The sequence below is a fragment of the Cyprinus carpio genome, chromosome A16 (assembly GCF_018340385.1).
Source record: "Cyprinus carpio isolate SPL01 chromosome A16, ASM1834038v1, whole genome shotgun sequence".
Taxonomy (NCBI): domain Eukaryota; kingdom Metazoa; phylum Chordata; class Actinopteri; order Cypriniformes; family Cyprinidae; genus Cyprinus; species Cyprinus carpio.
Window position 1 is genome coordinate 10,148,510 of NC_056587.1, and position 22,618 is coordinate 10,171,127.

At 36.8% G+C, this 22,618-nt stretch overlaps 2 pseudogenes; both read left to right on the forward strand.

Moving 5' to 3' along the window:
* The first annotated feature begins 1,252 nt into the window (after positions 1-1,252).
* Positions 1,253-6,331, forward strand: LOC122147997 (annotated as a pseudogene).
* Positions 6,332-8,232: 1,901 nt separating this feature from the next.
* On the forward strand, positions 8,233-18,176 carry LOC122134414 (annotated as a pseudogene).
* Positions 18,177-22,618: the final 4,442 nt, after the last annotated feature.

The window sequence follows — 22,618 nt, forward strand, 5'->3', positions numbered from 1 at the left end:
GATCCCCAGGCAGCACAGCAAACCATGGTGGAGACTAGCAAGGACAACATGAAAGAAAGGACACATACAAAATGCTTGGCATGCTATTAAATTTATTAGAAATTATTCATGAATTGCTGTAAATAGTAATAGCATTTATTTGAATAAAATAACAAAGTAATCTCATAATATATAATTACAATTTAAAATAACTGTTTTTCTCATTTTAAAATGTAATTTACTCTTTTAAGCTGAATTTTCAGCATCATTACTTTTGAATGGCAGTGTATATGTTTATATATGAGTATGCTTGTAAATGTTTTTCTCATTTTTAAACCAATATATTGTGTATATGAATAAGTATTGTAAGAATTATGCATTAGATATATAAATATCTATAATACATAATTATTATATTACTATATTTAATTGTAAGAATTGTAAACAATAAGCTTCATTTTACATTTACTTAACATGTTAATTACTGCTGCTAATAGTTAATTGTCCCATGGCTCTGGTGCGGTGCGAGCTGAAAGTCACCTGTCACCAGCCTCTCGCTGAACTATCTGAAAGTCATCAATATGACATTAGTTAACATGAGATCAGTGAAAAAAAAAAAAAAAAAAAAGAACCATATGTAACATAAAAAGGCAACAGCAACCCGTGTTTATACAACTTAACGTTAGCCTGAAAGTTAAGTTTTCTAAAATAGCGGTAATTGAACACTAATCCTCAAAAATTACCTGATTTGATATTTTAAAAACAACATCGCTGTAACTACATACTCATGCTACATACATATGTCGGTGTGTTGTATAAATATATAAAATAAATGCATTTATTGACTCCTTATTACCAGAAATCTCAGTTCTGTCACTCTACTCTATCAGTTTTGAATGGCCGCCAAACGCACTTCCTGGAACTGTCTGAAGTTTACATGAATCACGTGACAACCAAACATTTCGAACTTTCCGTAGTCGCAACTCTCTCTTTATGGCTCTGGTCTGGACGAAAATGTAGACAACTTGTTTGACTGGTTTGCACTTTTATTTTTATTTTCTGGTGTCTCTCCCGCCCTCCCTCTTTCACATACGCGGAAGTTGCCAGGAATAAAACGAAAACAGGTAGATCTTCTCGTCCTTAACAAACGCTTCCTTCTTTCTTTTTAAACAAGAAGTTTAACTTTTTAAAACGCAGGAGGACCGATGTTTTAAACGTTTTTTTTAAACCCTGCTGAGAAAATATAGTTTAGTGAAAGTACAAGCTAAACGACATGGCAGACTACAGTGACGAGGACATCACAGACAAGCCATCTCTTCTAGAAAAAAGACTTGACTTGTCCTGTGTGCAAAGACATTTTTAGGGAACCCGTGTTGCTCTCGTGTAGCCACAGTTTCTGTCAGGAATGCCTGGAGGGCAGCTGGAAGAACCAGTCGAAACAGCAGTGCCCGATGTGCAGAAAATGCTGGCGACGGGGAGACACCGATCCCTAACCGCGCATTAAATGACACCTGCGTATCCTTTAAAAAGGAGAGGAACCTGAGAGGACAAGGTACTGGTGTAGATGAGGTCATCTGTGGTTTCCACCAGCGTCCCTTCCAGATCTTCTGCATTAAAGACGAGGAACCCGTGTGCGTCGAGTGCGTGACTCTTCATCCGGGACACGAACTGGTGCCCATAGAGCAAGGAGTGCCTTTCTGCAAGGTGAGCTCATTGCTATAAAAAATCAACCCACTTCATGTTACAGCTTTCATGGAAATACTTCTAACGTGCAATGTTTTGTAGGAGGAGCTTAACATGAAAATCAAATACTGGAAAGTAAGCAGGATTCCTTTAAAAGGATGAAAAAAAAGATATAAAGACACGGTCTCCTTTATTGAGGTAAGCAGTCTCCAAAAACGTTTTGGAGGCCAAACACATAAATCCAGCGAAATCTGAATAATTTTAATTAATGCTTATTCCACTTCTCCATTTTGTTACAGAGCCAGACTCAAGAATGCAGAGAATCAAATCAAAGAGGAGTTTGAAAGACTCCATCAGGTCCTGCGTGATGAGGAGACATCGAGAATAAATGCTTTGTATAGAGAAGAAAAATGAGAAGAAGCAAATGATGAATGAGAAGATTGAAAACATCAGTCGCGATATCACAGCTCTTGCTAAATTGATTCAGTCAGTAAAGAGGGAAATGGGAGACGAGGATTTGACTTTTCTTCAGGTATATATATATATATACTGGCAGGGTTTCTCACTTTAACATAGCTGATAACGTAATCAGACATGTCCCACATTCAGCTCTTATATTTTAACTTTTCTTATTCTTCCACAGAATTTCCAGAGCCTAAAAAGACGGTATGTGCCTTTTTATTTTATCAAGCGTTTCTCAGGTCTGCTTTGCTATAAATTTTCTTGCTTAATACCACTATAGATAAGTCATATTTACTCACACTGATGCATTTTATTTTGTTGTTCTTTACATTGATTGTTTTTAAAGTTCACATGAAATGAAAAATTCACCCTTTCTAGTTTCTAAATTCATGTTATAGATCTTAAAACGGATAGTTCATCCAAAAATGAACTTGTGGGGAAGTCGTGGCCTAATGGTTAGAGAGTTTGACTCCTAACCCTAAGGTTGTGGGTTTGAGTCTCGGGTCGGCAATACCACGACTGAGGTGCCCTTGAGCAAGGCACCGAACCCCCATCTGCTCCCCGGGCGCCGCAGCATAAATGGCTGCCCACTGCTCCGGGTGTGTGCTCACGGTGTGTGTGTGTGTTTGCTGCTTTGTGTGTGCACTTTGTATGGGTTAAATGCAGAGCACGAATTCTGAGTATGGGTCACCATACTTGGCTTTATGTCATGTCACTTTTTTTTTTCTTTTTCACTTTTCACTTTCAAAATGAAAATGACTGAAAATGTCTGGCTTATGCTTGTCCATATTATGGTAGCACATAGCGACCAGATTCAAACTTGATCACAGAATTATCCCTGGTTACTTAAGTACTCTTGAAATATAGAGTACAATATGGTTTGGTGAAAAAAAAAAAAATGTAATTTATAATTTATCAAAATCCTGACCCTGGCTGTTGGTCTGTTGTGCGTGACTGCACATTCAGGACATTCGCTCAAGGAAAAGCACACAAGCGCACCATTTTGAGAAATCGGGTTTAATAATAAAGTGACACAAAACACAATGCCTAGATAAACCCAAACAAGTATCCATGTACATTTGTTCACAAAGAAGTCACTTTCACAGCAAGAAAGCAATTTTGTGTTGGTCAACATGGCAAATTTGCGTGACCAACTTGAAACACAGTTGGAAAATCTGCGTAGGAAGATCTTTTTGCCCTCATGCAAAAATTCCAATAGATTCGTATTGAAACTGGATTTCACCCATGAAAAATTCAGCAACCAATAGTTTTGTTGATGTTGTTTTAATCTCATAATGTTTAATTAAAAGGGCATAACTGGACCTCACAGTGAAAATGGCAGACTTCTCTCTGGTGATGAATGCAGACAAGGGTCCTGTTCTTTATACGTCGCTAACTTAGTTAACTGGATTTGATTGTTGATGATTTGGAATGATCTTGGATTGTTTGGTTCTTCTAAGCTCATCCCAGAGTTGCTGTCATGGCAACAGGTCCGTAAGTTTAAACCTGCTCGGGAGCAGGCTTATTTCATGTAAACAAGATTAGATTGCAACTTTTTAAGCAGAATTGATACTTAAAATCTGTCCGCTACCACCGCTTCTTTATTACAAGAGCATCCTACTGATCCAGGGACAATAATTAAAAAAAAAAAAAATAATTTTAAAATAATTTAAAGATAATATAATAATGTTGTGTAGTCATTAACACAGCCAGTTTTACTCACTGAAAGATTTATTCGTAGTGAAATAATTACTTCATAATTGTATTTGAGTCTTAGACACATGCTATACAGATAATGTAGAGTTGTGCATTAATTTAATAGGTGACAACTAGTATGGGAGTGGCTTGATGGAGCACAGGAGATGCAGATAACATGATCTTGACCCTTAAGATACTTTAATTAATGTTGTCATGTAATAAATCTGTTCAAATATAAAATTACATGAATTGCTAATTACTACATTGAAATAAAAATGTAAAGCATGTACAAATATAAGAAATCGTGAATATAATTAATTGGGAATCACGTAAATTAAAATAAAATAAAAACAGTGCACATTTCATTTTATCTATTATAACATTTAATTTTGTTCACTTGGCTGTTTCCTTATAAAAGTACAGAAATTTGTCAAGTTTTTCGTCAGGTGTCTTTTTTAATTCTTTGATGTCATTAGGTTGCCGTCTTGCCACCAGCCGATCGCTGCATTGCTGATCGTGGTTTCGAGTATCGATACATAACCCCTTTTAAACCAACCCATGAACGCGCAATTATCTCAGATAACTCAATCCAGTCATACTAATCATCAACAGCAGGTGCGTTCGAAGAACCGAATTAGCCAGATCCTGATTAGCGCGATGATATCATCTTGGATGTGACGTTTCATCTCAGATGTAATAAGCAACGTACGAAGAACGAGCCGAATTAGCCAGATCCTGATTAGCACAATGATATCATCTTGGATGTGACATTCCATCTATTAAACGGAAGGTAAAGATAATCTCTTGATGTCTGTCACAGAACCCAGTGGACTGGTGAGGAACCAAAGAAGGTTCAAGGAGCTCTCATCGACATGGCCTTGCATGTAGGCGCTTTGGGTTACAAAGTCTGGGAAAAGATGCTGTCTCATGTCACATGTTGTGAGTGCACTTTTTCACCTTGCCTAAAATGTGTGTGTAAGATTAACTCCGAGCTTTGTGAGTCACTGTAACAATTGTTTTGTCTGCAGTGCCTGTAATCCTGGATCCCAACACAGTCTCGCCCTGGCTCTCCATATCTTCTGATTTTTCCAGTGTGCAACAGAGTCTGGAAAGACAGACTTTCCCAGACAACCCTGAGAGGTTTGATCCCTGTGTTTTTGTCCTTGGCTCAGAGGGTTTCTCCTCAGGGCGGCACCGTTGGGAGGTCCGTGTGGCTGACCACCCCAAATGGATCTTGGGAGTATGCAAGGAATCTGTGGTTCGGAAGAGGAAGTTCACAGTAACAACAACAGCCGGAGTGTGGACCATCGGTCTGAGTAAAGGAGTCTACAGTGCACTGTCCACTCCACGGACTGAGCTGAATTTAGAGAGAAGGCCTGAAACCATCAGGGTAAAGGTCAATATGGAGAAGGTAGAGGTGTCCTTCTGGGATACAAGCAACAACAAGCACCTATGTACATATAATGATAAGTTCACTGGAAAGCTGTTCCCCATCTTTGGCCCAGGGCTCCAGAGCACACCCATCACTATCTTGCCTGCTAAAGTGACCATACACAAACAATAAGTAAATTTGCTTTGTTTCTTTAACATCTAAGCCTGGTGAGACTGAAGAGTCTAAAACCTTCAATAAAGTTGCTACTTGGTTTGAACAGAATTCAAGGAACATTTCAGATTCAGTAGAAGTTAATCTCAGTCAACAGCATTTCAAACAGCACGTCAGCCATGACACTGTAATGCCATAAACCCTAAAGCCCTTAAATGAGTGTATTTTAAACAGTGTTACAGATCAAATAAAAGTTCTAAAAGAAGAATGAAATGTCAGTGCTTTTATCAAATGATGAGCTTCTTATTTCTGCTTTTAAAGCCTCAAAAAACTTAACCCGTTTCACTTCCATTTCAAGTGCTGACCCATAACAATGATCCTTAATTTTTGCTTTTTCTTTTTATGAAAACAAGGAACAAATTGAAATGATTTTTTTCTGGTAATAACATCATGCCACAAATGCTGTTGTTTGTGAATAACTTGTACTGGACATGGAAAATTCCTTAAAAGGAAAATAGGAAATAAAGAAATGGATATTCAAAGGAGGTGAACAGCATATGCTGATATATTATACCAAAGCATGTCATGATTCATTTTTTTTCTTCTCCATATTATGTTGGTGTGATTTGCTATGTCAGGGTGGAGGTATTTTTTTCCTTGTCCTCCAATGTGAATGGCTTAATTGCTGCTAAAACACTATTGATTGTTCAGTAGAGAATGTCTTTCATATCAATCAACTTAAAATGCCTCTGTTATGCCTTTTCGAATATTACCTTTCATGCAGTGCGTCATGTAACTGTATGTGAACATAAACTATCTGCAAAGTTGTGAAGCCAGCAGTGCAGATAAAAAATGTTATTGTCTATCAAAAAAAGTAATGGCTACTTGCTTCATTTAAAAACATGAGATACAGTGTGATGGGGAAAAACCGCTATAAAGTCTTGAGACATGTTTTTTTAAAAGTGTGCGTTCCATTCTGTGATGGGTTGAGCAAAAGATGGAAGCAAAAGATTCAGAAGTCTGTCCGACATCAGTTTCATGAGGTGCCTTCGTGCAAAATCACTGCCAGCAAAGTCATTGCCTCATACGGGAGCGAGGCAGCAAGTCAGCTGCCTAAGTTTTCGGATGCAGCCGTCTTGTGCGAGACGCGAGTGACGCTGATAGATGTCCCTCTAGAAAATGTGATAAATATGCCTTCTGTGTGTACGGCTTGGTTTCAGTTTTGAGGTAAACAACATCTCCACACTGATGTTCTCGTTTTCTGCAATATACTGAATGAACAACGTAGCAGCGCCGCATCTAGTGGGTTCAACTGGACAGGCTAGCAAAAGCAGTGACACTAGTGGTGTACTTCGCGCGCCACTGATAAAGGCTGCCTGATGCAGACCTCAAATTCGAATGCAAAAAAAAAAAAAAAAAAAATAAATTTCAACGAATATTCGAAATTCGAATTGTTTAATGACAGCCCTACAGCTTTTGATATTAGCGGGTGCCAGTTAAAGAACCAACATATAATGAAATAATAACAATAAAAAAAATGATCTCGGTTATCAGACTGAATGTGGGGTTTTTTTTCTGTCTACAGCAGCATTTCAGTTTAATGTCTTCCAGTCAAAAAAGAAACACTACATTTGTTAATAACAGAAAAATCTCAGATTTCACCAGTCTCATTAAGATTAGCTAAGACTGATGTCCAATTATTGTGAAAGTGCATGTTTTGAATAAATTGTTGGAAGTGTTAAAAGTATTCCAGTATTTCAGTAAACAACATTTTCAACCACAAAACAGACACATATGTGGGATTTGAGTCAAAATTGTAGATTTAGATCAAAACTTATATGGTACTTTTCCACGATTGCTTTAATTAACAAAGTTTATTGTTAGACCCTTTTTCATTTTGCAAATAATCTGACAGATGGACAGTTGCATAAACACAGCTGCTATGTTAAAACTCTGTCTAAAGAACCCAGTCTGACCAACTAGCAGTTAGCCAAGGGAAAATCAGTTTTACTTTTCTGATTCAAATGAATCCGGTCTACATTTTTAGGTAACTGATGTGCCCAGTCTTAAAGAAAAAATTAGTATTAACTTGTAAGACTAGTATAAATATATGCAACAGGCCACAGGCTGTTCATTTGTAAAAGTATGACAGTTACAGTGTTATCTATCTTGAGTTTCTCATACTTTCCTCTGCACTGAGAGAGATAACAGACAGAAGACTGCTCAGGGGTTCATTTGTCCAAGACACACACATTTATATAGTAATATCATATTGCACTTACAGTATATATATTGTTAAATAGAAAGACTTGCATAGAAAGGCCCCAGCCTCCCCATGAACTTGCTTAGGAGTAGAGGTTTAGAGAATGAATAAATTGATGGAAAGGCTTGCTTAGTCCCATATTTATATCAGTAAACGTGGTAGGAATATATCTGTGTCTGTCGAGGCTCTAGCTCTTCATTTTGAAGTTAGCAACTAAAAAAATAAAACATTTGTTAGCTGTGTCATTGGAGAAGAGGGGGGTTCAAAATGAAATGTTTTCAGTTTTGTTTAAGAGACTGGGTCTGGTTTCATCTTTACAATTCACAATTCATCTCTGTACTAACGTCATGGGAATTTGTGTTGATCCTCCACCCTTGTCACAGTGCCCTCACTCATTGCTTTAAACAGGCATGTGTATTTGTATGTGAGTTGGGGGGGAGGGGGTCATATCTTTCTAAAACACTCATAGCACTATCACAAAATGGGACAGTGTAGGAGGGCAGGGCCTCTTATGATGCCGCATACAGACGTGTGCTGCTACAATACAGAACCACATTAACATGAACGTGAACTAAAGAACAGTTCTGAAGAGAACTGACTTTTGCAGCTCATTCCCTGATATATATTGTAGAGAAAAGGACAAGGCCGGCTGCATTACACCACCAGAGGAATAAATAGAAGAGAAGAGAAAAGTTTGATAGACATGTTGCAGTGCCGAGTGAATTTCCTGGACGACACTTACTTTGTGTGGGAGCTGGAGGTGCAAAGATCTTCTTTCTGTTTAATGATAATAATATATCTTATAATATCCTTTTACAATGTCTCCATAATAATAATGAATTAAGTTAATTTTTCTTACTCAACTAGCAAATATTTTTTTTAAGTATAAATCTATCAATTAATGAGATTCATGCTTATAACAAGAACAAAACTATTAGTACATAAATAAATAATAAGGTATATTGACTAGAAACCAGTCTTATCTTACTCAGCTAAGTAAATTTATTTTGTTTTAAGAATGCTTAGATATTTTTACTGTAAAAGATTTAAAGACATAAAAAATATAGATATTAACAATAAAATTCTCTTTTTTTTCTTCCACAGAGAAATGCACTGGGACAGGATCTCTTCAGTAAAGTTTGTGAACACCTTGACCTGTTGGAGAGGGATTATTATGGTCTGGTCATGTGGGATTCTCCTAATACACGGGTATTTATTTTTTATCTGACTGACATATAGAGATTTTTATTCTTTTTTTTTTAAGTATTATCATTTTGTGTTTATTTCAGGTATGGCTGGACTGTGCTAAAGAGATCCGAAAACAGATAAAAAGTATGTTTTTTTGTTTAGTTTTTTAGTGAATGGGGAAGATTCTTGCGTTTTTCATCTCTGCATCTGTTCCCTGTATGTTTGTTTCAGGTCCAGTAACTGAATTCTTTTTCAACATCAAGTTTTACCCACCCGATCCCTCCATTATAGCTGAAGACATCACAAGGTACAATAAGACACAAACTATCCAGATATACAAAACCTGAAACTGAAATCTGACTTATTTACACTATTTTCTAATGTCTCCTCTGTTGCATTTCCCACTTCAGATTTGTCCTCGTTGTCTCTGTATTATTTGTTTTTGCTTGGATTAGCATTTGTTGCATGTATTAAGTGTTTGTGAAGCAACCTTGAAATCCTGAAAGGCTTTATATGTAAATTTAGATTCAAAGTATCATTATTATTAAACATACAAATACACACTGAACTCCGTGAGACTGTTTGAATATAAGTTGTGTGTATACAGTAGTAACGTTGTTATGTTTGTGCGTGTTTTTTTGTCAGATATCTCCTGTGTCTTCAGCTGAGGAAAGATATTCTGACTGGCCGTCTGCCCTGTCCATCAGACATCCTGGCTCTGCTGGGTTCATACACAGTTCAGTCAACAATTGGCGATTATGACCCGAATCTCCACAAGAACAACTATGTCAAGTGAAATTGTTCTTGCACCCAATCAGAGTGAGGAGTTGGAGGAGAGAATAATAGAGCTGCATTCTACATACAGGTCTCCTGCACCATCAAACTCACACATATGTCCTCTAACCCATACACAACAACAGACATTTGTATCATTTCTTTTATTACACAGATTCATGAGTCCTGCTCAAGCAGATATGCTTTTCATTGAGAACGCCATGGGACTTCCCATGTATGGAGTTGACCTGCATCCTGCCAAAGTAATTATATTCAAATTCGGAATATTTTTGGAATGTCTTCATAGTATCCCATCCCAAAAATGATAATTCTGTCATCATTTATTTACTTCTACATCTTTTCAAGCCCGTATGACTAAAGTCAGTGGGGTCCAAAACAACATTGGACATTTACTCGCCTTCTTTTTCCAAACATGTACAACTTTCTGTCTTCTTTTTGTTCCAAAGATGAAAGAAAGTGGGCTTGAAACGACATAAAGGTAAATAAATGATGACAGAATATTTATTTTTGGATGAGCTATTCCTTTAACATGTCATGAACAGTGCACATCTTTAGTTTAGTGTTTGATATGTTCATAGGATGTCAACGATGCAGATGTGATGCTCGGCGTTTGCTCTGAAGGACTAATAGTATATGAGGATGAAATTAAAACAAATATATTCGACTGGCCCAGAGTTCTTAAAATCTCCCACAAACGCAGCACCTTTCTTCTGAAGATGCGCCCTTCTGAGGTATTCATGCACACTCATTTTCCATTTCTTTATTTTCTGCATATGTTAATGTTGGATTATGCATTCCTTTTACTCATCTGGTGTAGTGACAACAAAAAAAAGTTTTGTTGTGATTATGTGGATTACATTTTTTCCATGTGACCTGATTTAGCAGGATGAGTTTGATGGTGCCATCAGCTTCAGTTTGGCCAACTATAGAGCCTGCAAACAACTGTGGAAATGCTGTGTGGAACATCATAGTTTCTTCAGGTAAGTCCATGTATGTATGTGTATTACATAACCAAGGCTTAACAAGGTGCAGCAATGTTTTGTATTCATAACCATTTGAAACACAAGGGGGCGCTCCAGTCAAATATATGCAAATACAGTATTCTCTAGTAAAAACATGTTTATTGAACATACTTGGGAAGTTTCAAGTCATAAGACCATACCTCTCAATGTGTTTCTCAGAAACAGACTTAAAGACAAAAAAACAAAAAGAATCCTGACCTTGGGTTCAAGGTTCCGTTACCATGGACGCACTCAGTCTGAGTGTCTGAAGGCCAGCGGCAACATCACTCGGGCCCCTCCACGATTCACACGTTTCATCATCAAGAGAGAAGGCAACTAGTGATTGATTGATTGATTGATTGATTCATGCTTTAGTTTGGTTAGATGTTTAAAAAAGTAGCTTTTTATTTAGTTGTATAGATTTTGTTTTTAGATATTAGCTTTTTTATTGATGTATTTTTTGTGGTAATGTGTGATTGACTAATTAAATGTTTGTTTGCAAACATGCAAGTAGTTGCTTTAGTTGGACAAAGGTAAATATAATAAAACTCTTTTCAGTTAATGAAGAAATCCTGCTATGTTCTAAAACAACCAATTCGAACAGAGTTGGATGACTGGTTCCTGGTCTATGGTCCAGAAAAATGGCACATTTCTACATCAGGTGAGGCATATTAAAATAATTTAAATAATAATCTAAATGAACAACAAATACATTTGATCTCATGCCAAACACATATTAATTTAATTTATTTTAATAAATAATTAATGTGTTCAAACATATACATAGTCATTTGCATTATACAATTTTTGGTCTAGTCTTTTCCTTTCTCTTTCTTTTTGAAAATATTGAAAAATATTTTCCTGTACAGATGATGTGATGCAAGAAAGCAAGAAGCTGCAGAAGTGGAAGCATCATGCGGATGATTGGTGTGTCTTCCTTGATGGTAGCCCGTGTAAGTCTTTTTAACACTCTCAAAAAACCACTGTGTACATAATAGGAGGGCTTCAGTGGGTGCCATACATCCATGGCTAACTAAACATACAGATAGATAGATAGATAGATAGATAGATAGATAGATAGATAGATAGATAGATAGATAGATAGATAGATAGATAGATAGATAGATAGATAGATAGATAGATAGATAGATAGATAGATAGATAGATAACATTTTTTTTTTCTGAAGCTTGAACTTAGGCTTTCTCACTTTCACCACATACCAAAAAGTCAAGCCACCACTGGTAATCAACCTAATTTGTTGACATAAGGATAAAAGGGCAAGCTGGGCTGACATTTTCCAAAACATTCACGAAGAAATTCCCACTGGACTGATGTGCAAAAATATATATTTTCCATTAAAACATTAAAACATTGCCTGAAGGAAAAAGCTGTGATTGATGGTAATTTTGCTTTATTTTGTTCCAGTTTTACTATCGGACATCCAGCAGCCCCTTAAGACTGAAGAACAGAGAGAAGATGTGAAGGGGACAGAGAAGAGGCTCACAGATGATCTTGTGATAACACAAACCATTGAAGCTCAGGTCATCCAGGAGGGGTCTGACATTATTGAGAAAGAACTTCTTGATTTTGAATTAAAACAGGAAATCATGAAACCTCTAAAAGGAGACACTAAAAGAAGAAGTACTAGAAGTCAATGGAGAAATAATACAAAGGGTAGTAATCGCTAAACAGTGGACACAGGAGGTCAACTCTTTAGTGGAATCACAAGAAGAATTAGACAAAAAGATTGAGAGTGTGGAGATGTTGGAAAGACGTGTAATGATCACTGAAAAGAAGACACTGGGATCTAAGGGCACTTTTGAGAGATTGGAAATTGTGGAACAGAGACTTGAAGAGGTGGACGCTATCGAACGAAAGCTAGTTGAGGCGGAAGAGCTGAGGTTTGGATTACAAGAAGTGGAAAGGTTTGAACAAAGGTTGCAGCAAGTTGAGAAGGAGGAGCTTCAACGAGCAGAGACAGATGATTGGTACATTTTACTTGATCGCATGTCATTGATGCCTTCTGCTACCCCCGCAGGTATGTCATGTGACTGTGCTTCTGTCACCAGAAATTGAGTTCACTGCTTTTCATCAAATGCTTGAAATGCTTTAAATTTCAGATTTGCAACAGATAGTATATAACCTCAAACCAATAAAGAAATATGACGACTGGTACATTCTATTTGATGTGATTCCACAAACCATGGAAATATTACGCCCCCTTCCAGGTATACTTGTACATTTAATTACCCAGCTCTCTGAAATACTGTATTCAGATTGGTCCATTACACTATCTAGCTGTCAGATATATCATATTTACCATCGTCCAACTAAAACAGGGCTATTATTTTCATTTGAGGGCCAGATTATCAAATAGAAAATTTTAAGGGGGCCATCCGGATCTCTTTCTGGACATTTTTCTGTAATTAGTCGTGATTATTTGCATATTAATATATTATCATAATTTCACATTGAACCTTGAAATTAATGTAGAAACAATATAAAGATAGTATTATTTACATGTGTGTTTAATTTCATAGCTTTACTAAGTAGCCTATTTTTTTTAACAAAGTCCAGTATTTTTGATACCAATACTGCTATTGATGTCTCTATTAAATTCATTATCACCTCAATTTTTGCCATTAATTATAGCCATTCATCATCATTACAGTTATAATTGAAAGCCATTATTTTTAACATTTTAATAGGCTCTGAAAAATATTACAACTTTTAATTTAAGTGAAACTTAAAAAAATCTTCAGATAAACATTAATCTGTATTCAATCTACAAAAGTTGATCAGCAAAAGTTAATCAGTTAATCTTTTTCTTTTGTCCTGTGATTTACATCAGTGAGAGACTTCATCAGATTTCACTTTAAAAGCAGCGCTGTCACTTTAAAACCTGACTCAGTTATCCATTAGTAGTGACAATTGCTGAATTTGGAACCACATAGGCCTACAAAGTAGTTACTCTCAAGGCTGGTTTGCACAAAGAAAGATAACTATAACAATAATCATTATACTATGAGAATAGTGAAGTTCACACCACAACTATAATGATAATGACAGGGGAATCGTTTTCAAAACCTTTATATCGTTCAATTTTTTTCTTAGTGAAAGCTATAAGAAAATAATTGATTATTTTAATAATGAAAAATGCTCATAAAAAGCTAATTTATAAAAAAATAAACTAAAATTGAAATTAATATTTCATGTTCACATATTTATTTGGAGAGCGACTGTCTACAGTATTACTTATAAGTTGCACCTGTACCTGTGAGTAGCTAAGCAAGTGTGTTTTTCCTGACCACACTTTATTAAAACACTAGAAACATTCATAAATAGGATTTTAAAATGCTTTATAAACAAATTTCAACCACTAAAATGGGTTTCTGTGACCAGATGTGAGCAGATTCATTCCTGCTCTGCTGGCTCAAATGCTACGGGAAGAAGATGAGACTTCATGCAATTCTTAAAGACATTTAGAGTTGGAGCATGTCTAATATTAAGCGGAACGCTTTGGAGAGGCAACTGCAAAGGCCCGATCGCCCCTTCGCTTATACCTAGTCATCTGTGCAATTAAAGCAGATTGATCAGAAGATCTTAAAGACCTAAAGGGCTTATACACCTGTAAAAGATCTGACAAATAAGATGGTGCTAACCCATTCATCCCTTAGTGTATTCACAGCTGCGAGGTCCAAATGTTGAGCTGTATGAGGCCAAAGAGGAGGTGATTCAGAGCCGAATGAGAACAGAGGAGCAAGTGACTGAGGTGATGACCATGAGCACTAAAGAACAAATAATAGTGCCAGAGAAGATGACGAGCATCATACAAACCCCAGAGTTTCCAATCGTGCCCAGAGACACTGATGACGACTGGTTTCAGCTTTTTGACAAAGTGCCGTATGAGCAGAAGAGTTTCCCATCAGGTACAAGTAACACACATAACGGACTCTATCACATGCATATAGCAACAGTAATACAATAACATAAACCAAATAACTACAAAAAAAAAATGTATGGCTAGAAGAAAACTGACTTAAAGACTTATCAATACATTTGCAAAATCATCATTATTTGATGATTTCATTACATAAAACTTTATTATAATTTAAAAAATGTTTTTACCCAAGACTACTATCAATATTAATTAGTACATGCTTCTCATAAAAGCAAGTTTTACATGTTTTTTTTTATGAATTTATGGCACAAATAATTTCACAATCTTCTCGTGATGGAAAACACCTACACAAACCCCACTGTTTACTGTGCTTCATTCAGATGTCAGAAGCAGAGATTTTGAGGTCCTTGAACTCATCAAAGACCAGAGAGTTCAGAGAGTGGTGGAGGAGCAGATGAGAGAGAAAACACTGATCACTGAAGAAAAGAGATTGATCATTGATGAGTGCAGAGAGAGAGCTGACGTTGATCTGCCGATGATTCCTGTCGGGGTTCAGGAGGAGGATGATGATGATTGGTTTGAGCTTTTGGACACAGCACCTCCTGAGATGAGGAGCGTCCCTTCAGGTGATTACAAAGGCTGCATGTTTTATTCTCTATCCTATCCTGGCATTGCTTCAGGTGAGAGAAACATATTATAGCCTAATTAGTAAAACCCTTATATGTTTTTATCTGTAGTTTCAGTGGCTACTGAAGAGCGCAGGATGAAAGAACAGGAAGACAGAAGAATGAGACAGCAGCAGATGAGAGTGAGAGAGAAGGAGGAGGAGGAGGAGGAGAGAGTAAGAGAACAAGAGAAGCGAAAACAAGAGCTGGAAGCCAGAAGAGTGCAGCCAGCTATTACTGTGAAAACAGAAGCACAGCCTCAGATTGAAAAAGATGACGACTGGTTCATTCTTTTTTGATGTTTCACCAAACGAATCAGGTACATACACAATTTCTATATTTTTAAATATGCACTACTGTTCAAAAGTTTGGCGTCAGTAAGGTTTTTTTAATGCACACTAAGATCAAATGTACAGTAAAAACAGTAATATTGTGGAATACTAAAATTACTTTTTTTTTTTTTTTACTAATTTAATATAAGTTTTTAAAATGTCAATTGAATTTTTCAGCATCATTATTCCAGTCTTGAGTGTCACATGATCCTTCAGGAATCATTCCAATATGCTTATTTGATGCGCAAAAAAAAAAAAAAATCTTATTTTTATAAATGTTGAAAACAGTTGCTTAATATTTTTGTGGAAAAAGAACTCTTGGAACAATATTTTGTAACAATGTAAAAGTCTTTTGTCAGTTTTGATCAATTTAACGTGTCCTTGCTAAATAATATAATTTTTTTTTTTTTTCGTTTTAAATAAAATCTTACTAAATCCCAAATATTTGTGATTTTTGTAGAATTCTTTAGCCATCAAGTAGATGTTTTTATATACATATACAAAGTAACAACATCTAAGTGAGATCAATTATATATTATCACACAATTGGCAGTCTTTGTCAATAAATTCATATTCTCTACTCTAATAAAGTTGTTGCAGATGTCCTTAAAGTGGACAGGAGGGCTGAGGAAGAGAAGAGGAGAAGGGAAGAAGTAGAGGAAATAGAGGAAAGAACAAAAAAAACATTGGTACCAGAGAAAAAACCAGAACAACTGCAGACAGAAGTGGAGGATGACTGCTTTATCCTTCTGGGCGTTTCCCCTAAAGATTATGGTATATGATTCGCAAAAGATGTCTCTAATGTCAGTCCATCTTACCATGTCATCCTGAATATTTCTTTCTCTGTCTCTAGTTCCCACTCTTCTACCCACACCTGTTATTTTTCCCCAGTGGCTCCGCCCAAAACCCCGCCCACAGATCCAGAAACTGACCAACCACTGACTTCCACTCCAACCACACAACATGTGTCCATTATAAAAACCTATCAGGAGAAGACAAAAGACATATGGAACATCACACTGGAGTCTGAGGTTACAAACACACACATACTACAAACTGCACATACACAAAGTTTCAATCCTCTAAAATCATCTCTCTCTCTCTTAGCAGTCTGAGATCGAGTCGGTGCTTATGAGGAAGGTGAAATACTCATCTGTTTCTATCATTTTTGTCACCTTCCTTCTTATCCAGAGCATATTAATCCACAGTCTTGTTTTTTTTTTTCTAGATAAGAAGAAGTGAAGGAGAGAACGTCTATATTCGTCACAGCATTCTGATGCTGGAGGTGTGTGAAATTTATATTGGTTCAATCCGCTGAAGATTTAAGAAGGCTTGTCTAGTCTAATCAATCCTGCTCATATATGCTCTTTTTAGGATTTTGATGTGTCCTATGAGATGATTTTGAAGCACTACGCCAGCATTACTGAACTTAAGCGTGACTTTATGGAGGTCAAGCAAGACTTCGGACCCACTGAATGGGACAAACGTCTCTTGTCATACTCACCTACAGCCAAAGCTCAGTTCCTGCATGCCAACGAAGAGATACTCATGAGAATGGGCTTAGTAAGTTACATACATTAGCAAGCTATCTACAACAGTGGTTCTCAACCAGGGGGCCCCCTACAAACTTCCAGGAGGGCCCCATAAGTCAAATTAACATAATCCTACATAAAATACTAAAAACACTCAAATTAAAATATGATATTTTGAGTTTATTTAGTTTTATTACAACCAGCAGTGCATATCAGCTTAGATTAGAGGTAGGGCCTTTGAATATTGTCTATGACGGGGGGGGGGGGGGGGGGTGAGAATCACTAATGTTCACCATCAAGATGTGAGAGAAACACAGAGATGGGTCCAGTTTCAAACAGCTTTAATCATTCCACCTTTTCGATTAAAGGGATCCTCCACCCCAAAATGAAAATTTTGTCATTAATCATTTACCCTCATGTTGTTCCAAACCCAAAAAAGCTCCGTTCGTCTTCGGAACACAATATAATATATTTTGGATGGAAACCTGTAGGCTTGAGACTGTCTCATGGACTGCCAAGTAAATAACAGTGTCAAGGTCCATAAAAAGTATGAAAGTCGTCGTCAGAATACTTCTCCTGCCATCAGATGTGCAATCTGGGTTATATGAAGCGGCGGGAACACTTTTTTGTAAGCGAAGAAAACAAAAATAACGACTTTATTCAGTAATTCCTTTGTCTACGGTGTGCTGTGTATGCTCTTCTGTATCATTCGCTGTTTTTATTTCAAATCAAAGCTAAATACATGTAGAAAACAGCGCATCCTTGTGGCGCGGATGATATAGAAGAGCATACACAACATATGGTGATATGGAGAGACACAGAGGAACTGTTACAAAAGGAAATATTGAATAAAGTCATTATTTTTGTTTTCTTCGCTTACAAAAATTGTGTTTGGAATGACATGGGGGTAAGTGATTAATGACAAATTTTTCATTTTGGGGTGGAGTATCCCTTTTCTGTCTCCTAAAGTCTTTCCAAGGAATGAGTTTAAACTGAAGAGATAAGTCAGTGAAAACCCATGTTGACTGTAAAATCTTCTTTTTGCAGATTGAAGACAATGGGAAAACAGTCTTGTTTCGCCCACAAGAGCTAATATATATCTGAATTTAAACAGCTTGAACTTTGCATATAATAAAATGCTGATGCTGTGAAAACATTCAAGTATGTGAATATTGTGGAAAAAACAAATGTACTTTGCATTGTTTCTATAGAATATAATCCTCGTTGTTTGCATTTTTAATGTTAAAAAAATTGCTGTTAATAGTTGTTTCCTTTGTACAACAGTAGATCAAAGCATCATTTCATTCGTGTACACTGAGACAAAAAAAATCTCAGGCTTACATTTTAGTTTCTTTTATCTGCTTACACTATCCATTATATTTAAAATGAATAAAAGCCGGTCATATGCACTGCCAAATTTGAGGTGTTTATTCTGAGAAGTTTACACTTAAAAAATCTAAAAAATAAGTATTATTTTATTTTACTTAGTTTATCAGAGTTAAATTATTTTTTACGGATTTTTTTTTTTTTTTTTTATATTTAGCTGTAAAAAATCAGACAGAATCCTTCCACCCATAAGGAAGGAATTTATAATGCTGTCTGCCCAGGTAACTGTATAGAATAGTCGAGACTGACCGGTCAAACAGGCGGGCTCGGATCCGGCGGAGTAACTGATTTATGACCAGGCGCCATACTAACCATGGACATTCCTTCAGCTTAGTGTATAGGTGAAACATGAATCATTAGCACGTGACTTTTTATAATACCACCGGGGATACTAAGGGTATTTAGCTGATCGGAGAACGGAACACTAAAACGAGGACAGTTGTACTGGTTTGGCAGCAAAGCGTGCGGCGCACATCAAAGTGGATTCTAGACCGTAAACGAATCCAAGTGAAACGAAATTATGGACAAGTACCTGGTAATAGTTAGACTGCATGCGACTGCAACAACACAGTTTGTGCTGGTACTGATTCTAGCAGCTATGTAGCTTTGTCGAACTCCTGACTCTCTACTAATTCACATGCTGGATGCACAAGAAACTGTTAGACAGGAAGAGGATGAGATTTGACTATGCACACGGTGGTCTTTGCACGTGTACATCAACAGGACGGTGGTAAGCGGGTACAAAGTGGAGGTGCAGCCCGTTCATATTCAGTCGGGGACATTTATGTGACACTATAAAGACCAGCATCGGACATACAAACAAGGATGACACATAGGGCAGTGCTCATCTTTGTGGTGCGATTTTATTTTTGGGAGAGCGCGATGCCGAACCAAATGAGAAAATAGGATCATTAATAATTGATTACTTCAACATTCACATGAAAAACAAAAAACATTCTACAAAGCCTAGTATGTAACTCTCTCAAGGTCAGGTAACAATCTTTCTATCAACCAGAACTACAGTACTAAGCACAAAGTGCGTTTAATGCATCAGCAAACATATTATGAAAAAAAGACACCGCGAAAATAAATTAACAAGTACAAAATAAGATTAGTCGAAAAACTGCAAACATTTCTCATCGCACATAATCTCTTCAGATACTCAGCCACTTACATGCAACATCAAATATTTCCTCTCCGAAAATCCTAAGCTAAGGGTAAACCCCTAACATAAAGCTTAAAGTGATTTTAAAGAGTGACAAAGGTATTTTGGGATGCTGGGAGTAGATGAGTACAGAGGTGATGGTTAATTGTTAAGCCGATTAAGTAACGAGTACTCGGTAAAAATCTAAGGATGTGATCTTTTACTCTGTTTAGCACCATAGTAAAAGAAATAATCTATATTACCGAGCCTGGTGCATGGGAGTATCTGTATACGTGTAGATGATTAGTAAACACAAAGACATTCCATGCGTGAACTGTATGCATACCCAACACTGTTAGACAGACCAGCGATGAGCCCACGAGCGTTTAGATAAAGAAGTCAGACAAAATAGAAGCCATGTTGTAAGTCAGATATCAATTCAATGACAAATAAAAGGACGCTGTGATTGGTAGACATCTGAAACCTTCATTTCTAGTGTCAGTCAAAAAAATCGACAGATAGCAAATACGACCGCATGGACAGCTAGAAGTCATAGCCTGTAGTAATAGATTGTGTGTTCAAATGATCAAGCTGTGCTGAACCAATCGCGCAGGACACCATTGAGAATAAACGTAGCAGAGCAATAAACAGATGAAGTACGAGCATGTACAGCGCAATAACTTGGACCGTTATAATGGCGAACTACACCCCACATGAAACAGATCGCGGAAATCAAATTGAGAAATCTGTTATAGTACTCAGCACTAACATCTTCTTTTTGGATGAATATATTCCATATATATTCACTATGTGGAGCCTTATATGAGGGACAACAGTCATACAAAGTCTAATGCTCCGTTGGCTCTTTTGTGTCAGTGTTCATTAGGTGACGAATCTGCAATGGTCACTTTGTTTTTAGCTCAACCTGTGTTTCTATTTTCCACTCAAATTTGTTTCCGGTATGTCAGTGCAGGGAGCGGTCGAAGGGGCACTTGGGTCTGCGGAGCACATCAGACAGTCATTGAGTTACTGACATGGACGCCCAATCTTTCCATGGGTCTGCGAGATATCGGAGGGAGTGTGCGCGGTTACCAAGTTCACTTGAATGGAGGCTAATGAGCCAGGGAGGATGGCGAAAGAACACTTAAGGGTAGGAATTCCGTGGCCCTTCTTCTAAGCAATGGACGTTGAGTTCAGACCAGTCCAATGTTATGTGCGTTGGCTGTTGGTTTCTGTTGTTGCGACGCGTTTTTGACGGATTTATTCCTGTGAGTTTGTACCAGTGGCAGGATCCCTGGTACATTCGTTCTGTTGGTCTCGATCAAGCCTTTGTTATGTGTTCTCGCTTTTCATAGAGGGAATGTATTGGCACAAATAAAGATGGAAAAGCCCCACACCCATGATGACAGGGACAAATCAGATTCAGTTTCTCTGAAGAGGGGCGTCCTGTTGAACCATGATGTGGGGTTTTTACTCGCGGGTGTTTGAGTGTTTCCGTACACCACCCTTGCGACGCAGAGTCCTGCTATCAGCAAAACCACAGGCTAAACAACAATAAAAGCCCCTGGTGCATCGATCACGAAAACGCAAGGCCGCTAATCACAGGCCCTGTATATGACACATAAGGGCGGAGTTAGCTCCAACTCTGGGGCTGTTATTGAGGACTTTTTCATTTACCTCAGACATTCTCCTAAAACAAAGGCAAATAATGGGCTAATGTACTTCAAATGCTCAATAAAATCACCCCCAAAAGGTACAAAATACTAAAGAAAGATTTAAAAATAAACTGCAGTCGGTTAACAAGTATAAAGAGTGAGTGGGTTATTCTCACATAACACAGTTCCTCTCCATACTTGTAACTATAATTTCATTTTATTTAATAAAATGTATTATTCAAAAATTATATAAAATATACAAGTTATTTTATATAAATCAGAAACAATAAGTATTTTAGAGAATGTTTTTTCATATATACCATGTATATCTTATTTTTAAATATTATAAATGATTACTGAGTTTTTGCACATTGTAATCATGCATCATTACAATAAATTCCTAGTGTTCTCAGAAGCATTTATTGTGGGCAAGACATACTAATCTGTCACAATCCTTTTTATAATCATTTTTAGTATTTGTTTGTACTTCAAGTTCCTCACAGGTTTACTGCAAATGCTGTCTGATCTCTGCTCAATAAGGCTACTCGTTTTAGCTGTTTTTTTTAACTCCTCACTACATATATATATATATATCGTATATATAGATACTATATATATATATATATATAAAACACGCAATAATTGCAATCAACAATATCATGTTTTTGTTTTTTTTTTTCAACCTACAATAAAAATTTCCTACCTTGTTCTGAAAATCAGACCTGTCTGCTCCGGAATATATTCAACTTTTTTTTTTTTTTTAGCACATCTGCGCCATGGACCTACAAAAAAATCAAAGTCAAACTCGCACTGGCACTGCAAAAATGGTATACAAACATTTATAAACATGTTTTTATTTTACATTTATTTTAATAATCACAAAATATAAAACCATAAGCTACACTATTTTACTTTTTTTTTCTTTTCCACCCAGCTGTTTATTCATATAAGGTCAATTTGTAGGCTAACCAAAGGTCACCAGATGTTCCCTCAAATCATTTCCTATCGTTTTTTAAAATTGCGTTTTTTTGATTTAGTCCGTGGTTAAACATTACTTTGAACAAATTAAATGTGGAGTTTGAGGTACGGGGTGGCGTGGAGTGAACACTTTTGCAGGGAAATCAACGTGAACCTGTGTCTTATATCCCTAGCTGTCCCATTACAATAGGGACTGGCAAAAAGTTTTTTCACAATAAAAAATACACATCAGAGTAGCAAACTTTGTGGCATGTCTTCCAAATTATATTACGCACTAAGCCGCAGTAAACGTGGCGAGTCGGTTTCGTCAGTACACTGCTTGTCATTGCCGTAGTGATCATTGCTGTAGATATACAGTAAGTCCACACCTAATCACCTGAAGTTCAATCTCAGTTTAACTCCCGTCTGCTTG